This window comes from Typopeltis vanoorti, chromosome 25 (genome assembly GCF_054136105.1).
Source record: "Typopeltis vanoorti isolate ZY-2024b chromosome 25, IOZ_Tvanoo_1.0, whole genome shotgun sequence".
NCBI classification, from domain to species: Eukaryota; Metazoa; Arthropoda; class Arachnida; order Uropygi; family Thelyphonidae; genus Typopeltis; species Typopeltis vanoorti.
In genome coordinates, this window is record NC_143573.1 from 21,310,582 (window position 1) to 21,331,923 (window position 21,342).

Genomic DNA, 21,342 nt, shown 5'->3' on the forward strand with positions numbered 1-21,342 from the left:
ATGATTGGTTTATACTTGGAAAAGAATATATGTGGAATTATTATTACCCACGACCCCATGAAGTCAGACTCATTTGGGAGGTCCTCTTATCATATACACAGCTCATCATACCATGCTTTAAACACACTTAAATTCTCTGCAGACACCACACTCTCAGGCAAGACATTTTAATCATTCACAACTCTGCATGAAAAAAATCTTCTCACTCCCGTACTCACAACCTATTTATACAGTTTCCAGAGATGACTTCTGGTTCTCCCATAATAAATTTAGTTTAATCCTTTATCCAAGTGTGAGTAAACAAAGTTTGTGCCTGAAAGTATCTTCAGGACTGGGGTAAGGTAGTATAACACCTAAACTAAATTTATTATAGTCTAACCAAGTGAAAAATAAACTTTCAACATAGTTCTCCCATAATTTCCCACTATTTTCTGTAGAAGCTCTCCAGCATTGATCCTATAACAAGGCCCTTACTAACTTGGGTCTCTATCATATCTCCCCTCTTCCTCCTGTCCACTAGACTCTGCAAGTTGCATCTTCTCAATCTTTTCTCATACTCGACATTCCAGAGGTTAGACACTACCTTAGTCAGTCACCTCTGGACCCTTTCCACCATCCTTTCGTCCTTCTGAAAACCAGGTGACCAAATCTGGGCACAATAGTCTATGTGTGGCCTAATCAAAGCCTTGTACAGTGGAACAAGAATCTCCCTACTTCTACAAGTCATTGTCCTCAGCATCATTCCCAGAAGCCTTTGTGTGGTCTTCACAATTTTGGTGATGTGTTCCCTAAATTTTAGATCCTTATCCACTATCACAAGCTTCTCCAACAAACAACTTAACTACAACACCTGACACATAGATAGGCCTATGGTTTGATGTTTGAGTTCTATCACCTCCTTTATGAAGTGACACAATCTTGCCCTCCTTCCACTCCTTAGGAACTTGACCCAGTGCAAGACTTGTATTAAAAAAATATGTCAAGACTGGCGTCAACTCCCTAGCACATTCCTTCAGAATACGTGGTGATATATTATCAGTCCCACAGCCTTATTTAAATCTAGTTTGCTCAACTCTCCATACACCTCTTGCTCACTTACAGTGAGTCTCTCCTACACATCATCAACTGTTCTCAATCTCTCCATGAAGTCACATTTACAAGATTGAAAGATCTTTATGAATTGCTCATTAAATAAGATTGATGATTATGAAAAGCTTAGGGATGACAGCTTGGAGCTATAGCATGGAATGAGGTATTAAGCTGGCCAAAAGATATTTAAAGAACTGACCAAAAGATATTTAACATTGATGTGCAAATGTATTCTGAAGGTCAAAATGCTGAATAAAGTAGATGATGAATGTAGGAATTAAGCATGAAATTGGGAAGAAGAGGATACTGTGGAGGCAGCACAAGATAAATAATAGTAGCAATGAATTGCATGAGGCATATAATGAGCAGGCCAGGAATGTCACTCAGTTAGTAAGAACAGCAAAATTATAGTATGAGCAGAAATTAGTAAATCAGGCCAAAAAAATCCCTAGAGAGTTTTTCAGATATGTAGCAAATAGCAAGAACAATGATTATGCTAAGTGATGTTAATGGATTGAAAATGGTTAAATAGTAACTGCTGCAAAGAACAAAGTTTGAGGTATTTAGTGAACAATTTATAAGGGTATTTCATCTGCATCAGGATGAATTCATGAAAAACTCAAGTGTAGAGAACATAGGAGAGGATGGCTTAATTATGAATGAGTAGCAGGTATATGAGAAAATAACTAAGCTTGATGTCAATAATGTGATAGGATTTGATGACATATCACCATGTATTTTAAGGGAATGTTCCAGGAAATTGGTAGTATCATTGGCCTGCCTGTTTAATAAGAGTCTTACAACAACACAGGTCCCAAGAAATTGGAAAGAATGTTAATTTGTTCCACTACATAAAGGTGATAATAAGGCTCTGGCCACAGATTATAGGCCAATCTGTATATCTGGAGTTGTTAAGGTACTGGAAAGATTAGTAAGAACTAGGATACAGAAATGGGCTAATAACAGCAGTATTCTCTGTGATTATCATCATGGGCTTGTTAAAGGGAGATCATGTTTTTCCGACTTATGTTTTATAAGAGGATAACAAATATATTGAAGAAAGGAAATGCATATATAGTTGTATACTTAGACTTTGCAAAAGATTTTGATAGATTGCCACATGACAAATGTATTCCAAGGGTGAGAAGGTTAAATAAGGTGGGTGTGAGTTGGATGAATAAAGAGATTAAGCATGTGATACAGAGAAAAAGGACATTGTGGAAGCAGCATAAGAGAAGTGGAAATAACCAATTCCATGAGGTCTACAAAGACCAAGCAAGGAGGATGACTTGGTTGGTGAGGGTAGCTAAAGAGAGGTATGAACAGCAGTTGGCTAATGAAGCCAAAAAGAATTCTAAGGAGTTCTTTTGATATGTAGCCAGCAAAAGAAAGAATAATTATGGAAGGATGACATTGATTGGAGAAAATGGTATAAAGACAGCTGATGCAGAATGTGTCGTGGAGATACTTAATGAGCAGTTAATAAAGATCTTTCAATCTTGTGAATGTGACTTCGTGGCGGGATTGAGAGCAGTTGATGATGGTGAGGAGAGACTGACTGTAGGTGAGCAAGAGGTGTATGGAGAGTTGAGTAAACTAGGTGTTAATAAGGCTGTGGGACTTGATAATATATCACCACGTATTCTAAAGGAATGTGCCAGGGAGTTGACACCTACCTTGACATACTTTTTTAATACGAGTCTTGCACTCGGTCAACTTCCTAAGGAATGGAAGGAGGGTAAGACTGTGCCACTTCATAAAGGAGGTGATCGAACTCAAGCATCAAACTATAGGCCTATCTGTGTGTCAGGTTTTGTGGTTAAGTTGTTGGAGAAGCTTGTGAGAACTAGGATCCAGAGTTGGGTTGATAACAATGGTATTATCTTTGATGGACAGCATGGATTTGCTAAAGGGAGGTCATGTTTTAGTAATCTACTTACTTATTACAATAAAGTGACTGCTTCCTTGGACAGAAGAGAAGGATACACAGTAATATACTTTGATTTCGCAAAGGCTTTTGATAGAGTACCTCATGATAGGTTGACAGTCAAACTAAAGCAGATGGGGTTGGATATTAGATTGGTACATTGGATTGGAGATTGGCTATCTGATAGGTATCAACAAGTTGTGTATGGGGGGGGGGCGATGTCCAGGAAAAGGAAAGTCACTAGTGGAGTGCCTCAGGGGTCTGTTTTAGGTCCCTTGCTGTTTAACTTGTATATTAATGATATAGGTGAAGATTTGGATGGAGATATTCAGTTGTTTGCAGATGATGCAAAGATGAACCATGAAGTGTAGTGAAGATGTTGTGGCCTTACAGGAAGATGAATGGATCGAGTGATTGGGCACGGAAATGGGGATGTGAGTTCAATGTTGCAAAATGTAAGGTTTTAAAATTTGGAAAACGAAGATGGGATGCAGAATTTATACTTGGTGAGAATATATTGTTGGAGGTAGAGGAAATAAGAGATCTGGGGGTGATAGTGGATAAGGATCTAAAATTTAGGGGACACATCGCTTAAATTGTGAAGACAACACAAAGGCTTCTGAGAATGATGCGGAGCACACTGACATGTAGAAGTAGGGAGATACTTGTTCCATTGTATAGGGCTCTGATTAGGCCACACATGGACTATTGTGCCCAGATTTGGTCACCGGATTTTCAGCAGGATGAAGAGATGTTGGAAAGGGTCCAAAGGAGACTGACTAAGGTAGTTTCTGACCTCTGGAATGTTGAGTACGAGGAAAGATTGAGAAGATGTAATTTGCAGAGTCTGGTGGACAGGAGGAAGAGGGGAGATATGATAGAGACCTACAAGTTGGTAAGGGGTTGTTATAGAATCAATGCTGGAGAAGTTTTACAGAGAATAGTGGGAGATCAGAGGAGAACCAGAGATCATTCCTGGAAACTGTATAAAGCGGGTGTGTGTAGGAGAGTGAGAAGCAGTTTTTTTTTGTGCAGAGTTGTGAATGATTGGAATGCCTTGCCTGAGAATGTGGTGTCTACAAAGAGTTTGAATGTGTTTAAAACACGGTATGATGAGCTGTGTGTGTGATAAAAGGACCTACCAGATGAGTCTTTGACTCCATGAGGTCTTGGGGTGGTAATAATAATAATAATAATAATAAAGACAAACTGTTAAATAAATTGAAATTAATGAGATTGGATAATAGTGAGTTATATTGGTGACTAGCTGTCAGATAGATATCAGACAGTTATATATGGGAGTTCATTATCCTGAAATAGAAAGGTCACTAGTGGTCATGTGCTGCACAGGGTCAGTTTTGGGACCATTATTGTTCAGTTTATGTATTAGTGATATTGGAATGGGTTTAGCTGGTGGTATGCAACTGTCTGCAGATGATGCAGAATTTCGGAGAGCAATTCCAAGTCAAGCAAGCATTATGGCCTTACAGGAGGAGTTGAATGGATAAGTAAGTAGAACTGTTAGTTTAATATTGTGAAGTGCAAGGTTTTGAAAGTTGTTGAGCAACAATTGGATGCAAAGTATATACTTGATGGGAAAACTTTAAAGGAGATAGAGGAAATGAGAGATCTGGAAGTAGTGGTGCTGGTGGACAAGGAACTGAAATTCAGAGACTTTTATTTCAGAAGTTGTAAAGTCTTTCTTCTTATCAGATAATGGCAATGATATGGAGGACCTTGATATGCAGCAGTAATGAGGTATGATTCCATTGTAAGGAATCATATAAGGCCTTGTTCAGGTCTCGTGTTAAGTATTGTGCACAGATTTGGTTACAAGATTTTCATGCTGACAAGGATATGCTAGAAAGTATCTAGAGAAGATCCACAATAGTGGTATCTCATCTTTGGAGTATGAAGACTGATTGATTGAAAGAATGTAATTTGTATTGCTTCTTGAATAGTAGGAAGAGGAGCAGGAAGGATATGATTGAGAAATATAAGTTGTTTAGGGGGTTGTTAGCAGGTTAACATAGAAGAAATTTTTCATAGAATCAGAGAGGAGGTAGAACAAGAGGTTATCCCTGGAAACTGTATAAGAAGAGTGTGAGCAAAGGAGTGAGTAGTAGGTTCTTTGCATGGAGAGTGGTTGGTGAGTGGACTGCATTGCCTGAATATGTTGTGAATGTAGATGCATTGAATTAATTTAAGGCACAGTTCAATGAGCATCGTGTATAATAGTGCTTATCTTTGCCGATGAGTCTCTGACTCCATGGAAGTCAGATGTTAATAATAATAATCTTAGGTCAGAATCCCTTCAGATGTAATGGAAAAATTTAGAAGTATCATGGTAAGAGATTTGGTGCCTGATTATCCTCATGGTAGCATTTATTAAACTAGATTTTCAGAAGAACAACATTTAGTTTAATTCTAGTCACAAACTAGAATAATGGCACCTCTATACTGCTGTTGGAAGAATGGCAGGAGATGTTTATTATGAAAAAAAAAAAAGGTTTCATTTCTCTTCCTGATGAGAGGAATCGAAAGTGAATTAACAAGTTTTGTATGAAGGTGGCAGAATGTTTCATCCTGCATAACAAACAAACTGACTATTGATGACAGACAAAATTATCATGTAGCAAGTAGTAATAGATATTGTAGGGTAGATGGTGGATTGTGCAACATAGAGGATATATTGTGTGATGTGAACAGTGGATCGTATTGTATAGAGTGGTTCCCTCTCCCTAGGTGAGTTCTGAGACTACATTTTTTTCATGTAATAATAATATCCATTCACTCTATGCAGCTCTGCAGTTGTAAATGTGAACAAATTGCTAAAGCAAGACTTCTTCTTCTTTTTCTTCTACGCGTTATTCCCGCTTCCTATGCAGGGTCCGCGTGTTACTTAGATGCGACTTCTTGTTAGTACTACTCCCAGCCGACCCGTCGCCTGGTCTGCCGCTGGGGAATATATTTTTTTGACTGTAGAGGCGTATGTTCACAGGGCCGGTTTGCCTGCTTGTGGGATGAAAAACGCCAGATAAACTGGTGGAAAAAACCCTACTGACTGCGCCCAAGACCGGCTAACTTGGCTATGCCTGAGGAAGATCCTCAAATTCCTCACGTCTACAACGGGAATCGAACCTGGGACACTCCTTCCCCAGGCATATGGTTGCGAAGCGCAAAGCCACTAAAGTGCCATGCTATCCTCTCTAGAGAATCAAATTGCTACTGCCTATGGATGCTGGTTTTAATTAGCATCTCCAAAACTTTGATGACCACACCAGAAATTCTGGTTTTTTCTATAAATGATTGCTTCTGACTCCAGCCTTGTATGTTGGAATTACTTTGTCCTCCTTCCCCTTGTTAAATAACCAAGATGAATAACCAAGTTAGAAGTTGCAATGTTAATTCTTTTGCATGTTCCTTCAGCACCTATACCTACATCCCATCCAATCCCACTGCTGTGTTACAATCAAGATCTTGCAGTAGCTTTAACACTTCCATACTCATTCACCTCTGTCCTTTTATCTGGTCAGTTCCAGCATTCAGATAGCTAGCAGGTCTACTGGAATGTAGACTTTACTAAGTGATTGTTTAATGATTTGGCTGTTTCTAAAGCATCTGACACTTTACTAAAATCTGCATTCACTAAGGTTATATTTCTGTAGTCATTTTTCTTTTTACTTGCTACAATGAAAAAAGGCTTTCTGATTTGTGTTACTCTAGTGCAATTAAAAGAATGATAGTATATTTCACCCTTCAATTGGAAAAGGCCTAAGTTCGATTCTTGTTGTGATGAGAGGAATCTTTATATGAATTTTTTTTTTAATTGAAGGTGAGTTGGGTAGCAGGTAGCAGGATTTTTTCTCCCATAAACTCGGGTTTTCATCTTGCATATAGACAAATCGGCCTAGAGAGAAAACACAATATGTACAGTCATAAAATACTAGTGGTGGTGGTAGTGTGTGTGTGTGTGGGGGGGGGGGGGAAACAATAGATGGCATTGGTGTAAATGATGGTACTGGCAGTTCGCCATAGTTGGTGGATCAAGTGGTGGAGATGGAGAGTTGTAGAGTAGGTGCCCTCCATCAATGAGCCTTTGCACTCCTTGGAGGTGTCACGTAATAATAATAATTCCCCCTCACCTGTTTAAGCTCACTTCTTTTCATAATTACATTTTTCCTGTATCACTTTCCTCATTTGTGTTTTGTATTACTTCTGCACCTGGTCATAACTATTCTCCTACTATTAGATTCACAGCATTTTCATTTTATGCAACTCCTCCTTCATTGTTTTATCATCTGTTGATTGGCATATAGTCAGATAGTGTTTCCTTCAGACACCCATTGACCATTTCTCAGGCAAAGACACTACTTCAAGCAGAGTTTTCTTCTCTGTGATACTCACCCACCTTATTTTTCAGCATATACCCTTTTTTTTATTCAAATCTTTCACATGATTCCCCCCCCCCCCCCCCCCCCCCCAAGTTATAACCACATGATCATTCTCTCTAACGAGAGGTTAAACAGATATCTCATTTGTGGTATTTTCCCACCAGTGACCTGTCCTGCCTAGATTGGTTTTTGTAACCATAATTTAGGATAAGGTGGTTAGTCCTATAAGTAATATTTTTTTTTTGTGTGTAAACTTTGTGTTTTCTGGTTTGCCAGGTTGCAGAATGAAAAAAATCCAAGTGAGAGGAAAAATCTTGCCACCTCCACATGAGACTGACTTTAATTCAACTCAAAAGCCCTGTTCAAGGTTCTTTGTGTTTTAGATAGGATTTGAACCCCATTCTTTCCAAACAAAGCACATTGTCAGAACTGACTAAGCTACAGCAACTCTGTTCAGATGATGTTACTAGATCCATTATTCTGGATCCATTGTAAGTCTCCATCCTTCATATGCTCCTTAAGGTAATTATCCTTCGATAATTGTAAATTCTCTTTCCTTCCTCCTGAGCTTTCTCCTCTTCTATATCCCCATAGTTGAAATCATGCACAATGTTAGTCTGTTATTGTCATGGTTTGCAATCCTCTTGACTTATGACCTTAGTCTGTAGCAGCATTTGACCATGTATTTTGTCATGGGAAGTTTTTCCACTTGGTTACAAAGTATATTATACTTGACAAGAAATTAAATTCTTGTTTTAATCATTTATCCAAGCATACGTAAACAAAATTTGTGCATGAACTATTTTCATGACTAGTCTACTTCTAAACAGAGGCTGTTCACTTCACATCACTTGCTTTGGTATCAATATCTCATAATACAAAAACATTATTATTATTTTGGTAACCTCCATGGAGTCAATAGACTCATTGTGGGAGACCCACCCAACCAGCAACATGTCTATCATAATGAGCTCTGAAGTTATTTACACTACCTGCACTCACAATGCATTCAGATAATGCATTCCACCCACTAACAACTCTCCATGTAAAAAATCCTCTTCACCACATATACAACTTCTACGGATGACTCCTCATTCTTACTGTCTTAACATCCACTCTTTTTATAATTTCTTCTGTATTAATCTGATAGAATCCCCCAACTAACTTGAAGGTCTCTATCATATCTGCTCTGTTGTTCCTATCCACCAATCTCTGTAATACACATTCTCTCAAATGCTCTTCATAACCAACACTCCAGAGTCATGATATCACTTTGGTTATTCATATTTGGACCCAGTCTAGTATTTCCACATCACAATGAAAACTAGTCCATATATGGTCTGATCAATTAGTGTACTTTTTATCATTGCAGCAATATGATATGCAGTCTGCAACACTTACAGTGTGCCCTCAGAGCTTCAGTCCACTGTCTACCATCACTTCAAGGTTCTGAATCTCATCTGCTTCCTGAATTACAGCCCCACCAATACAGTATGTAGTCTTATATCTCTGTTCCCAAAGTGTAACACTTTGCATTTATTAATATTAAATCTGCAACCCCACTCATTTGTCCAAGCTAAACGTCTATTCAAATTTTCCTGTAGAGAATTAACATTAGTACTACTCCTGATAATTCTACCTAACTCTGCATCATCAGCAACATTTGAAGATCCGTATCCACATGAAATATCATTAACAAATAAGTTAAACAGAGAGAGACCCAAAAACCTTGAGGCACACCTCTGGTCACCTTTCTTTTTTGAGACACTGCTCTATCATACACAACTTGTTGGTATCATTCAGAGAGCCAGTCTCTGATTCATCTCACCAATTATTGGTAGGTTCATTACCCAGACTGGTTTCAATTTCCTTTTAAAGTGCAGGGGATGTCATCTCCAAAAACTGAGTGATCTAAAAGATCATTCTGATCCCTTTAGATCATTTGGTTAGGTTCAAGCTCATCATTCAACAATGAGTGGCTCCACCCAATGACAGGCAAAAACCTGCCACTGAACAAAACCACACTATTTCTGGGAATCCCATAGACGAACATTGATGAGATTTCATCAGAGGGAGCTAGACCCATTAAAACACCAAGGTTAAATCAATATAGAACTCTTATATTTTCCATATACAAGGGAAAAAAATGGTATATCATCATATTATTAAATCTTCTACATTAGAGACAGTCATGGAAAGTTTTTCTGCTTGGTTACAAAGTATATTATACTTGAAAAGAAATTATATGTAAGCAAACCAAGTTTGCTTGTGTGGTATTATATCTTGCACAACTAGTCTGCTCATATGTAGAGGCTGTTGGCTTCACATTACTGACCATAGTATCTAATAGTGCAAACACATAATGGGAAAGATCACTGGTCATACTGATTTTGACCTTCAGTGAGGTCTTATCAGCAGGTACTAGAACCAGGAAGGTACCAAGTTAAATCAATGCATAATACACTTCATAAAAGTGGAAAAACTTTCCACAACTATATCTGATCCTGAGTATTTAATAATATGGTGATTCTACTTGTATATGAAAAATATATGACTTCCGTTGATTTAATTGTATCTTTCTGGATCTGGTTCCATTTAATACAACCTCAAGAAAGGATGAAACTGATCTGGGTAGTGACCTTCCCATCATATTTTTCATTATTGAATGACCTCTATAGATACATGAACTAGTCATGAAGACACTTCATTTTAAAACTTTGCTTACACTTGGGCAAATATAATTTCTTCTCAAGTGTAGTATACTATGTATTTTTTCCTACTAATATCTATCTAGAGAGCCTCTGTAGCTCAGTTGGCATAGACTAAGACCTTTGGTTGGAAGATTTGGGTTTGAGTCCTGTCTAGGATGCAAAGAACCTTTATCAGGGCTTTTCAACTGAAGGTGAGTTTGCCAGTCTCATATGGAGATGGCATGATTTTTCCTCCTGGAAACTCAGTTTTTTTTTTTGTCTAATCAGGCAAACTGTCCAGTAGAACACACCCATTTTTGCATACAAAGAATGCTTAGTGACATGGGGCTAATCCCTTAGCCCCATGTCACTAAGAGTTACCTGGAGTTATGAAATCCAAGGATAGTTTGAAAGTTGTGGGTGCTTAAGTGCCCGTTCTGATGACAATGAATATCTATTTCATACCAAAATGTAATATCCACTGTTTTATTATTCATACCCATTTGGGATTCCTCTGCATCATTAGAAATACTCTCCACTTTTTTTTCTTGTATTTCTTCTCTGAATACACTTTACCCATCATGTGTATTCCTCTTATGTTAAGCAGATCTTTTTAATGGCAATAATTTTTGATATCGCTTTTCTTTTACTAACATTAAACATTTATCAATTTCAGAGTTACCCAAATATCACAGGTATCAGGTAAATCTAAAATCAAATCCTGACAGGTTCACATAAACAGTGAATTGATTCATTATTGTTATTATTGTGGTTCTTAGGTTGCTTAGCAGTTAAAACTTGATAACTGTGGGAAGACCACCACACAGCTTTTGGAAAGCAGAAACCATCCAAGGTGTCTGACCTAATTTCCAGTCCCCACCCTCACATGGTGCATCCTGTTAGAAGATATCCTGGATATACTCAATGAATGAGAATGAACTGGAAATTTTGTACTTAGCCATCCAGACTGCATTCTGTATTGCCTTACATCAAAATCATACGATGATGCAACAAAGTTGTATGTCATGATGGCTGTGGCATTGCTGAATTTAACAAGACCCTCTCCCTACTGTTTTCATCAGGGAACCACATCAAATATCAAAAAGTCAGCTACCAGAATAGACTCACTCATAGTATCAGCAGAAATGAAGATAACACTGTTAGTGTAAGAAGAATCAATAGATAAGAAATTGAATTGGCAGAGGAACTAGAGAAGTATCACATCATCATAACCGGTGTTACAGAAATGAGGAACACTAAATAGGTGAGAATCTGCTGAATAATAAATACAAGATGTTATACTCAAGCAATATTGATCAGGGAAAGAAAGTAGCCATCACATTGAATACTAAACACAGTGTTATACTCTTTATTGTTAGGCAATTTCAAGTAAAATAATTTTTGCAAATTTTCAAGTAGAGAATTAGACAATGAAACTGGTTTGTGCCTGTGGTCCTATGAAAGGTTCAACTTAGGAAGAAGTGCAGGAATTTATTGAACCATTAGAAAAGGCAGCTGGAATAAAGAAAAAAAAAATCTAAACAATATTATTCTTATGATGATGATGATGATGATTCAGGCCTCCATAAAGTCAAAAGACTACCGTGGGGATCCTTCCTAGAAAACACTAAGTCTTATCACACTACTGAACTCATTGACCGTTCATACTCTCACCACTCTATCAGGCAGTGCATTCCACAGTTCAATCACTCTCCATGCAAAGAAACCACTCCTTACCCTCTTGCTCACAGCTTCCTTTCTTAACTTCCAGGGATGGTCCCCTTGTCCTCGCTCCTTCCCACTGTTCTGCCAAGTGAAAGAACTCCCCAGTGTCAGCCATGTAACTACCTCTCAACGGTTTAAAAGTCTCGATCATATCACCTCTCCTTCTTCTCTCTATTAAACTCTGCAGCCCACATTCCTGCAGCTGATTCTCATAACCAATATTATATAGTCCTGAAACCATCTTTATTATCTGCCTCTGTACGCTTTCCACAGTTAATTTATCCCCTTCAAATCCTGGGGAACAAATTTGAGAACAATAGTCCAAGTGTGGTCTGATCAGGGTTTATACAAAGGAATGACAACTCTGTTATCACTTCAGGTCAGCATCCTTCTCATTATTGCAACAATCCTTTGGGTTACCTTCACCACCTTTGCAATATGTTCCCTGAATTTCAGGTTTCTATCAATCATCACCCCCAGATCTCTTGTCTCCCTTTCTTTCTCCAGTACAATCAAGTATGCAGCCTCCCATTGATGTATCCTGAACTTCAAGACTTTACATTTTGCTGCATTAAACTGATACCCCCCATTCATTTGCCTATCTGTCTTGTTTATTCAAATCCTCTTGCAGGGCTGCCACATCTGCACTATTACTAATAACTCTTCCTAGTTTCACATCATCTGCAAACAATATCCTCCTGAAATCCACTGACAATGTTATTGATACACGGTTAAACAATACAGGTCCCAGTTCTGATCCCTGTGTGATCCCACTTGTAACCTTCTGCCTCCTTGATATTGCCCCACCATACAATGCAATATACAGTAGGATATGAATACTAAATTTTCTAATTTGGAAGAAAGGGCACAGCTAATGAAAAATAATCACCTGCTGGATGTGTGCATTTAGGTCATCACTAATGCCCTGTTTCAACATAAAGATATGAACAAATTCACAAGAAATAAGTTTTATTGACTGTATTATTATTGATAGGAATATCTTCAGGATACAAGAGCATACATACAGAGAATTTGAAATAGGTTATGATTACCATCTAGTTTTGAGCAGGATAACAACTGATATCATATTGATAAGAAAACTATCTAAGAAAGGTTTAAAAAGAATTAAAGTTGAGCAGAGTTAAGAGATGAGTCCTAGACTAAAATATACAAATATTATTCAAGAAAATACAGTATAATAGAAGTATTTGAAAGCGATAACCAGACTTTAGAGTCTCACTGGTAACTTTGAAGAAAACATTGATTTTGCTACAGAAGCTTATGGTGAAAATGCTTGCAATGATAGAAAGAACCAGACTTCATGTTTGACTCAAAACGTTAGTCCCTCATAGAAAAGAAACAACCCATGAAAAGTTCCTAGCCAATAAGTCAGCACATGCCCTGAAAGAATGCAAATAACATTGTTTATCTACTTTTAAACTATGTGTAAAAGTAGATAAACAAAGGTCATGGGAAGACTGATAGAAATACAGAAAATAAATATCATTAATGTGGAAGCATGTTTTGATGCTTATTCAAGAAGTTTAGAAATTATTATTATAATTTATTACTATTAAATGACACCCCAAAGGATTCATTGTAGGAGGGACTCTATTTGCTCCAGTTGTGTAGTGTATGGATGGAGGATTAAGTAATGATCAATGGTAAGGAGGTCTCTGAATCAATCGATATAGTGGAATTACTGAGTGAGCACTTTGCAAGAGTATATCATCCAGGTAGTGACATTGAAAGAATGAAGGAACCATTAGTTTATACAGGAATTGTGATAAATGAGGTGTAGGTGTACAGTCTATTACAGAACCTTAAAGTGAATACATCTGTGGGATTGGATGATATACCGGCATGGGTCTTACATGAAGCGGCTAAAGAATTATCAGTGCCCTTCTTGATCATGTTGTTTAATCTGAGTCTTGGGTCTGGTTTAGTCCTGAAGGTGTGGAAAGAGGGGAAAATAGTTCCACTGCATAAAGGAGGATCCAAGACTACTATTGCAAATTACCGACCGATCAGCATATCAGGAGTCGTTGTCAAGGTCTTGGAGAAAGTAGTCAAGGGAAAAATATAGGAATGGATTGATGAAAATGAGATACTGTACGGGGGATAGCATGGCTTTGTGAAGGGTAGATCATGCCTCAGTAACTTGCTCAAGTTTTATAACACAGTGATGGCTGAACTGGATAAGGGTAATGAGCTTACAATGATACTGCTGGTCCTGGCTAAGGCCTTTGACAGGATACCACATGGAATTCTAATCCATAAATTACAACATATGGGAATGGATATAGGGTTGGTGAGATGGATAGGTGGGTGGTTGATGGAGAGATATCAGAGAGTAGTTTATTCAGGAGTAGAGTCCAAAAGACAGCCTGTGACTAGTGGTGTGCCGCAGGGTTCTGTTCTTGGACCACTGCTGTTTAATTTGTTCATTAACGATATAGGGAAGGATCTAAGAGGAACAGTTCATTTGTTCGCTGATGATGCACAGTTGGGTAGGGCAATAGTGAATGCAGAAGATGTGAAAATCTTGCAGGATGATTTGGATAGATTGGTGTTTTGGGCTAAGGAGAATGGATGTCAATTTAATGTGACAAAATGTAAGGTTATGCATTTGGGGTGAAAAGATTAGCAGCAGTATACCACATTGGTGGAACTATACTCCAGGAGATTGATGAAGCTAGGGACTTGGGAGTGTTGGTGGATAGGGAGATGAAGTTTGGGGGGGGGGCACATTGCAAAAGTGGCTAAATCAGCTCATCAAATCACTTGGTTGCTGAAGAATACTTTGACGAGCAGAGACAACCCGGTTATTGTTCCTCTGTACCGAGCCTTGATAAGACCTCATCTCGACTACCTTGCTCAGATTTGGTCACCTAGGTTTCTTCTTGATGGAGAGGAGTTTGAGAGGATCCAGAGGCGAGTGACCAAGATGACAGCAGGTCTATGGAATGAACCTTATGGGAACAGGTTGAAGATTTGTGGGTTGCAGAAATTGGTTGATAGGCGGAAAAGAGGATATATGATTAAGACATTCAAATTGCTGAAGGGTTTCTATAGGATTAATTCAGAGGATATTTTTGAGATCAGGACTGGTGGTGTGGAGAACTAGGGGACATCTATGGAAGCTGGGCAAGAGTGTGGTTAGTAAGGGTGTTAGATTTGGGTTCTTTACTTTTAGAGTGGTAAATTAGTGGAATAAGCTGCCAGAGTCTGTTGTGGGTGCTATGACAGTGAGTGAGTTCAAGGCAAGGTATGATAGATACTGTGAGAATGTCGAATAGTTGTGTGGACATGATGTTTAGGGCCTTCCTCGATGAGTCTAAGGACTCCCTGGAGTCGCCCGTAATAATAATAATGTACATGATGAAAAGAGTGAACAAAAGATCACTGCAAAAGGAATCAGAGGATGAATATGATATAAAAACTGAAGATAATGATATTCTATATAGCCAGAGTAATTTATTTTATTTTATTTTATTTTTTATGTTGAGCCCAGTTGCATGAGAGGTTGGTTAATCATCCTATAGTACATTAGTACCTTGTAATGAGCATTGGGTTGGAAAAGAAGAAACTTGTTTATATTTGATTTAAAAGCCTGTATAATGTATCTCTTGGTGGAAACACAAACGGAAAGACTGGTCCACATACAGTAGTATCAGGGATAAAGGAAGAAGGAAGAAAAAAAACAAACCTGTTCTGTGGGTTTGAAGGTATACTGTGAAGGGATGTTGGATGACAACCATATGTGTTCCAACAGACTTAGTACTGAGTGGGGAAATTATTGATGCCATTTCATATGCACATTTGCTGTGGAAATATTTATCGAATGCACATATTGTAGAAACCAAACATCAGTGTGAAAGTGGGAGGAGTGAGTTGGTAATAGATGGGTTATTAATAATTTGATTGCCCTCTGTATTCCGTTAAACATTTCAAGGGAGCTCTTAGGGATCCCACTCCAAATGCGAGAACAGTTACTTTGAAAAGTTGTTAATTTAGATGAACAGTGACATAGCAGTAGCAGAAAATATTCAGAAAGAATGCATTTAGAAGTACATCAGTACTTGAAGTAGAAAAAGAAATGAAAATAAGTGAAATAGACTTGGAGCAGATAATATTTGACCAGAAAGGGTCAAATATGGAGGTATAAAAGTTTTCCAGTTGCTACTGCACAGTTCAATAGGTCTGATCAGTAGATTGGATTCCAGGTGATTGTAGTAGATTATCTGTAAAAAAGAAAAAAATTGAATGGGAGAATTACAGGAGAATTTCCCTACTTCATGCTTGGGGTACAATTTATTCAAGCCTATGTGAGAAAGGCTAAGAAAACTTGTGAAAGAGAAAGTTTGGGAAGAACAAACTGGGTTTAAGAAAAATAGGGGTTGTCAACATCAAATTTCCACTTTAAATCAAATAGTCACATAAGGAATCATGGGAATATAACAGGATCTGTAGTTCACTTTTGTAGATTGGCAAAAAAGCACATGTTGATGCCACATAAAAAGGTTTCAAATTGCTAAATACATAGTTTATATTTAAGTTGTGAGTAGTTAGAATTGTAGGAGGTACAAAAGAGTTTTATGTAAAATCAGTGCACACAGCATCTCTGCCATTATTCATCATATATATGGATCATATTATGAAGGAATATGACATTAATCTTGATATCAAAGTTGGAAATATTCAGCTCACCTTGTTACTTTATGGAGATGATGTTATACTTCTAATTAAATCCTGTAGTACAAGTTTTCTGGATTACAAAATTGAATAACTGCTGTAAAAAAAAAAGTATGGAATTAGATAAAAAGGCAAAATATAAGTCTGAACATAAGAAAATATCAGCTGCATTCTGAATGGAAAACCACCAATGTATTTGATGATAGGATTGCAGGAAAAAGGCCCAGAGGAAGATCATGATTGAGGTGGATTGATATAGTTATAAATTGTATTCAAACACTGAAATATAAAAATCTGCACTACTGGAGTCCTGACAATAACGGTTTTATCAGGAGGAAAGTAGCTGATAGAAATTTAGGAATAGAGTATACCCTCAAAGTGGGTAGAAGAAACATATGAGGAATTTGATGATGATGATGACTTTACTGCAATGATTGAAATTAGTTACAACTATACAACCACAAATATCATACTGGTGTAAATGGTGCAGTGCAATATACATAAGGGAGGCAAGTATTAGGACAATTGGAAGTGAAAGAATTAGAGGTGTATCAGGAGTTGGTTGGGTTAGATGTTAATAAGGGAATGGATGACATATCACAACGTATTCTTAAGGAATGTGCACCACAATTGACTATGTCCTTGACCTGGTTATTTAATGAAAGTCTTGCAGTGGGTAGGGTTCCTAAGGAGTGGAAAGAAGGCAAAATAGTACCACTTCACAAGCACGGTTCTAAGACAGAAGTCTCCAACTATAGTCTAGTCTGTATAACTGCATGTAAAAAACATGAGAAAATTTCCTAGTGTTGTCAAGGTGTTGGAGAGATTGGTAAGGAATAGAATATAGAATTGGGTTGATGGACATGGCATTCTTTATGATGGTCAGCATGGATTTGTAAAGGGTAGGTCCTGTTTTAGCAATTTACTTGCATTTTATGATAAGGTAATGGGTGTGTTAGATAAGGGAGAATCATATACAGTGATATTCTTGGACTTTGCAAAAGCGTTTCATAGATTACCAAATGATAAGTTGGTGTACAAACTGCAGAGGATGGGAATAGATAGTATACTGGTTAGAATGGATCAGAGATGGACTCTCTGAACGATACCTGCAGATTCTGTATGATGGAGCAGTGTCTCAAAAAAAAAAAAAGGAGAGTAACCAGTGATGTGCCCCAGAGTTCTGTTCTTGTGCCCCCCCCCCCTGCTGTTTAACTTGTTTGTAAATAATATATCATGTGGACTAAGTAGGAATCTTTAGTTATTTGCTGATGATGTAGAATTGAGAAGAATTATAAGTAGCATTGCTGATGTTAATTCCCTTCAAGAATATTTGAATAGACTTTTTACTTGTGCAAAGGAGTGGGGTTGTACTTATAATATCAATATGTGCAAGGTGTTGCATTTTAGAGTGCAGAAATATAAGGCTGTGCACTATATCGATGGTGCTATACTGCAAGAAGTGGATGTAATTAGAGCAGTGTTTCTCAACATGGGGCATACGCCCCACAGGGGAGGAATTTGAATATTTTGGGAGGCAATTAGAAAATGTACATGCACATATTTATGCATGTTTATATTATAATTTTTCAGAATTTGGCTGACTATTATGCTAGAGGGGGGGGGGCATCAAAATCTTGGAGATGTTGAGGTGGGGGCATCAAGATCTTTGAGACGTTGAGGTGGGGCATGATCTAAAAAATGTTGAAAAACACTGAATTAGAGATTTGGGAGTAATGGTTGAGAGTAGACTGATTAGGAAGTGGTTGTTCCATTGTATAAAGCACTGTGACTAAGACAATATCAGGACTTTGGACTGCTGGCTATGGAGAGAGGTTGAAAAAATGTGGATTGCAGAGTTTGGTGGATAGGAGGAAAAGAGGTGATATGATAGAGAAATTTAAGTTAGTGAGACAATTTTAGCACATTAATCCAGATGAGATTATAAAAAGAGTAGAAGGCAAGAAGTGAAAAAGTAGAGTCATCCCTGGAAGTTATGTAAGAGTGTAGTGAAGAGGGGCATGAGGAGTAGATTTTTAAATGGAAAATTGTCAGTGAATGGAATGCATTACTAGAATGTGTTGTTATGTAAGGAGTATTAAGGAATTTAAGATTCTATATGATAAATATGATTGTTCAGTTGAATGAACCTCCCATGATGAGTCTGCTGACTCTATAGAGGGTGCAATGATAATGATGATAATAATAATAATAATAATAATAATTACTATAACTACAAACAAGTGATCTAATTCATGTCCTGATTGACTGGTGATTAGATTGCTTCTACAGATTCACAGACATCTATGTGGCATTGTTGTATAATTTATCTACTACTTAGAGGTGGTAGATGAAATTCATTGTCCAGTGTGAGATCACCACCACTATCTCACTTATTGAAGGCCTTGAAGTGGTTTGAGAAAATTTGTGTTTGAGGTATAGAAAGTTTTTCTGCATCTAATCCTTTGTTCACCCACAAAATGTATACTAATGTACTTACAGAATTTGATTTGCAGCCTTCCATGTGTGTGTGGGATTCACATAAAAAAAAAGGAATTTTTTTTAGACCTTGTAAACAAGAATAATTTAGTTTGCCCTTCTTTGAGATAATTGGTCTTGCACCCATGAAAGAAACTGATTTGAGAACAGATTTGAAAAGATAATATTAGTTAAAAGTCAAAGTTTCAAAAGCAAAAAAAAACGTTTTCAGTCATAAGTGACCTGTGATCTGAAGGCATCCTGCTTTCTCTTTAAAGGGAAAGCTTTCTTCTCAGAAGACTAATGACATGATCTTGATAGACTATGTTGTTGTTGTTTTTTTTTTTCATCAGAAATAGCATATACAAGAATTTATTGGTGAAGTGTGATTATTTTTGTTTCTTTTTTCCTTTAAGATTATGCTGGGATATCTCTGAAAACACAATTAGGTGGTAATATTTTCACATTGATTGTTGACATTTTGATGAAAGAAAACAAGAGGAAAACAACTAAAAGGTAAATCCCAGCTATTATCTCAAACAAAACTTACAGCAGTAATTAGTGTGGTACAAACTGCTTCCCGGTATACTTGTTTTTAGAAATTGTAGCTTATAATTTACTTTAGTTTATTGAAATATTTGTGAATTTAGATGACAACAACTTTCAACAGTGCATGTAGGGAGATTGACCATACCAAATATGTCCACATCTTGAAAGCATCACTCCTTTTAATGTCTTCTATGTTTTGTCCATGTTTCCTATGTAGAGAAATGTAGACTGAATAAAACATTTAATCATATTTAATCTGATTTGTTTTCTTATTTCTCTTGTTATTTTTCATTCTGTTAAAGACTGATCAACACAGAACCACTGCTCTCAAACAAAAACATAAGTTCAACTGGCCAATAACTTATTTTCCTAACATGGAATTGGTAATTAGAATCATAGGAGACTTCCTAAACCCCAAACATAAAGTGGAAAACCTTCAGATGTCCACCACAGAAAATATTGCAGAGATTTGTTTGCACCTCTTGATTGCAAATAACTATCAACAGATGCAAGCAGCTACTATAAAAACTTTTCCAGATATTTTTTTTTTTTTTTGGCGATTTACTTTTCTGGATAAAGTATAAAAGTAGCAAGAAGTAGCTGTATATAAAGAGGACTCTTGTTTGAGATAAGTTTTTTGAAATAATTAATAGTATATAAATGTGTGTGTGCATGAGTAAGAATTGCTATAAAAGTTGTGCGCTTGCAGTGGTATTAGTGTGTGGAATTTTTTGTTTATGTTTATTTACAAATTCTTTGAAATTAGAGCTCAGTATAGTAACTGGCAAAGGAAAGATGGTGGTGGCTTTGTCCATGCAGAAATTCGATTTTGATTTCAGTCGTATTGTGAAACATGAGGTGTGCTATGTGTACTCATTTCATTATATCAATAAATTGGGGTATTTTTGAGATGAATGGAAGGAGGGTGTGTGTGCGAAGTGTGAGCTGGGCTGAGTGAGGATTTGATGAGTGCTAATATCATTGATAACTGAAAGCGTTAACAGTGAGAATGCTGTGAGGAAGATGAGTGATCATCTGATAGAAAAGAATGGTGTAAAAGAGCAGTGAAAAAATGTTAAAAAAGTTTTGAAAAAGAGAACAAGTGATCTGAGAAACTTAACAATCGATGATAAGAAAGACAAAAGGGATGCGAATGTGGCAGAAGTTACAAAACAAAGTGCAGTTAAAGATAAGCTGGCAAGCGACATTGACTGTGAACAAGTGTATATGACCGAAAGTTTGAAAATTTGAAAGGATGAGCGAGAGCGAAAGTGTGATGCAAGTGTGAAAGTTCAAAAATTCAGAAGAATGAACGAGAGCAAAAGTGTGACGAGAGGTTTGAAAGAGTTCTAAAATTCGAAAGAATGAGCAATAGCGAAAATGTGACGCAAGATTCGAAAAATCAGTTGATTATGATGAGGCAAGAGATGAAATGGTTGTGGAATGACTTTAAGAGAATTCGAGATATGTATGGAAAAGTGAAAAGGATGAAAACAAATAATGTTGGTATAAAAGAGATAATGAAAGACCCACAAGGGGCATTGTATGGTGATTCTGCTAAAGGTGTGCTAGACGAGGGGATGCATAAAGTATGTTTTACCGGAGATAGAATGAGTAGAGTGATTGAGGCATTAGATATGAGAAGTAAGCGAGCAAAAGAGTTGGTAGTTGTAATAGGTACAAATAACTTGACTACAAACAAAGAACATGTCAAATGGATATCAGGAGGTTGTTGAGACTGATAAAAGAGAATAGTGTGATAGGAAAGGTAAGCATGTTGCCCAGGTATGACAGC

At 37.2% G+C, this 21,342-nt stretch overlaps 1 protein-coding gene across 1 annotated transcript in view; it reads left to right on the forward strand.

Moving 5' to 3' along the window:
- The window catches only part of LOC150092596 (phospholipid-transporting ATPase ABCA1-like), a 982,930-nt gene that overhangs the window by 48,566 nt on the left and 913,022 nt on the right, over positions 1-21,342 (forward strand). The window contains exon 2 of the mRNA XM_090414749.1: positions 19,415-19,514. The gene's annotated coding sequence lies outside the window, so the exon portion shown is untranslated. The remainder of the gene's footprint in view (positions 1-19,414; positions 19,515-21,342) is intronic.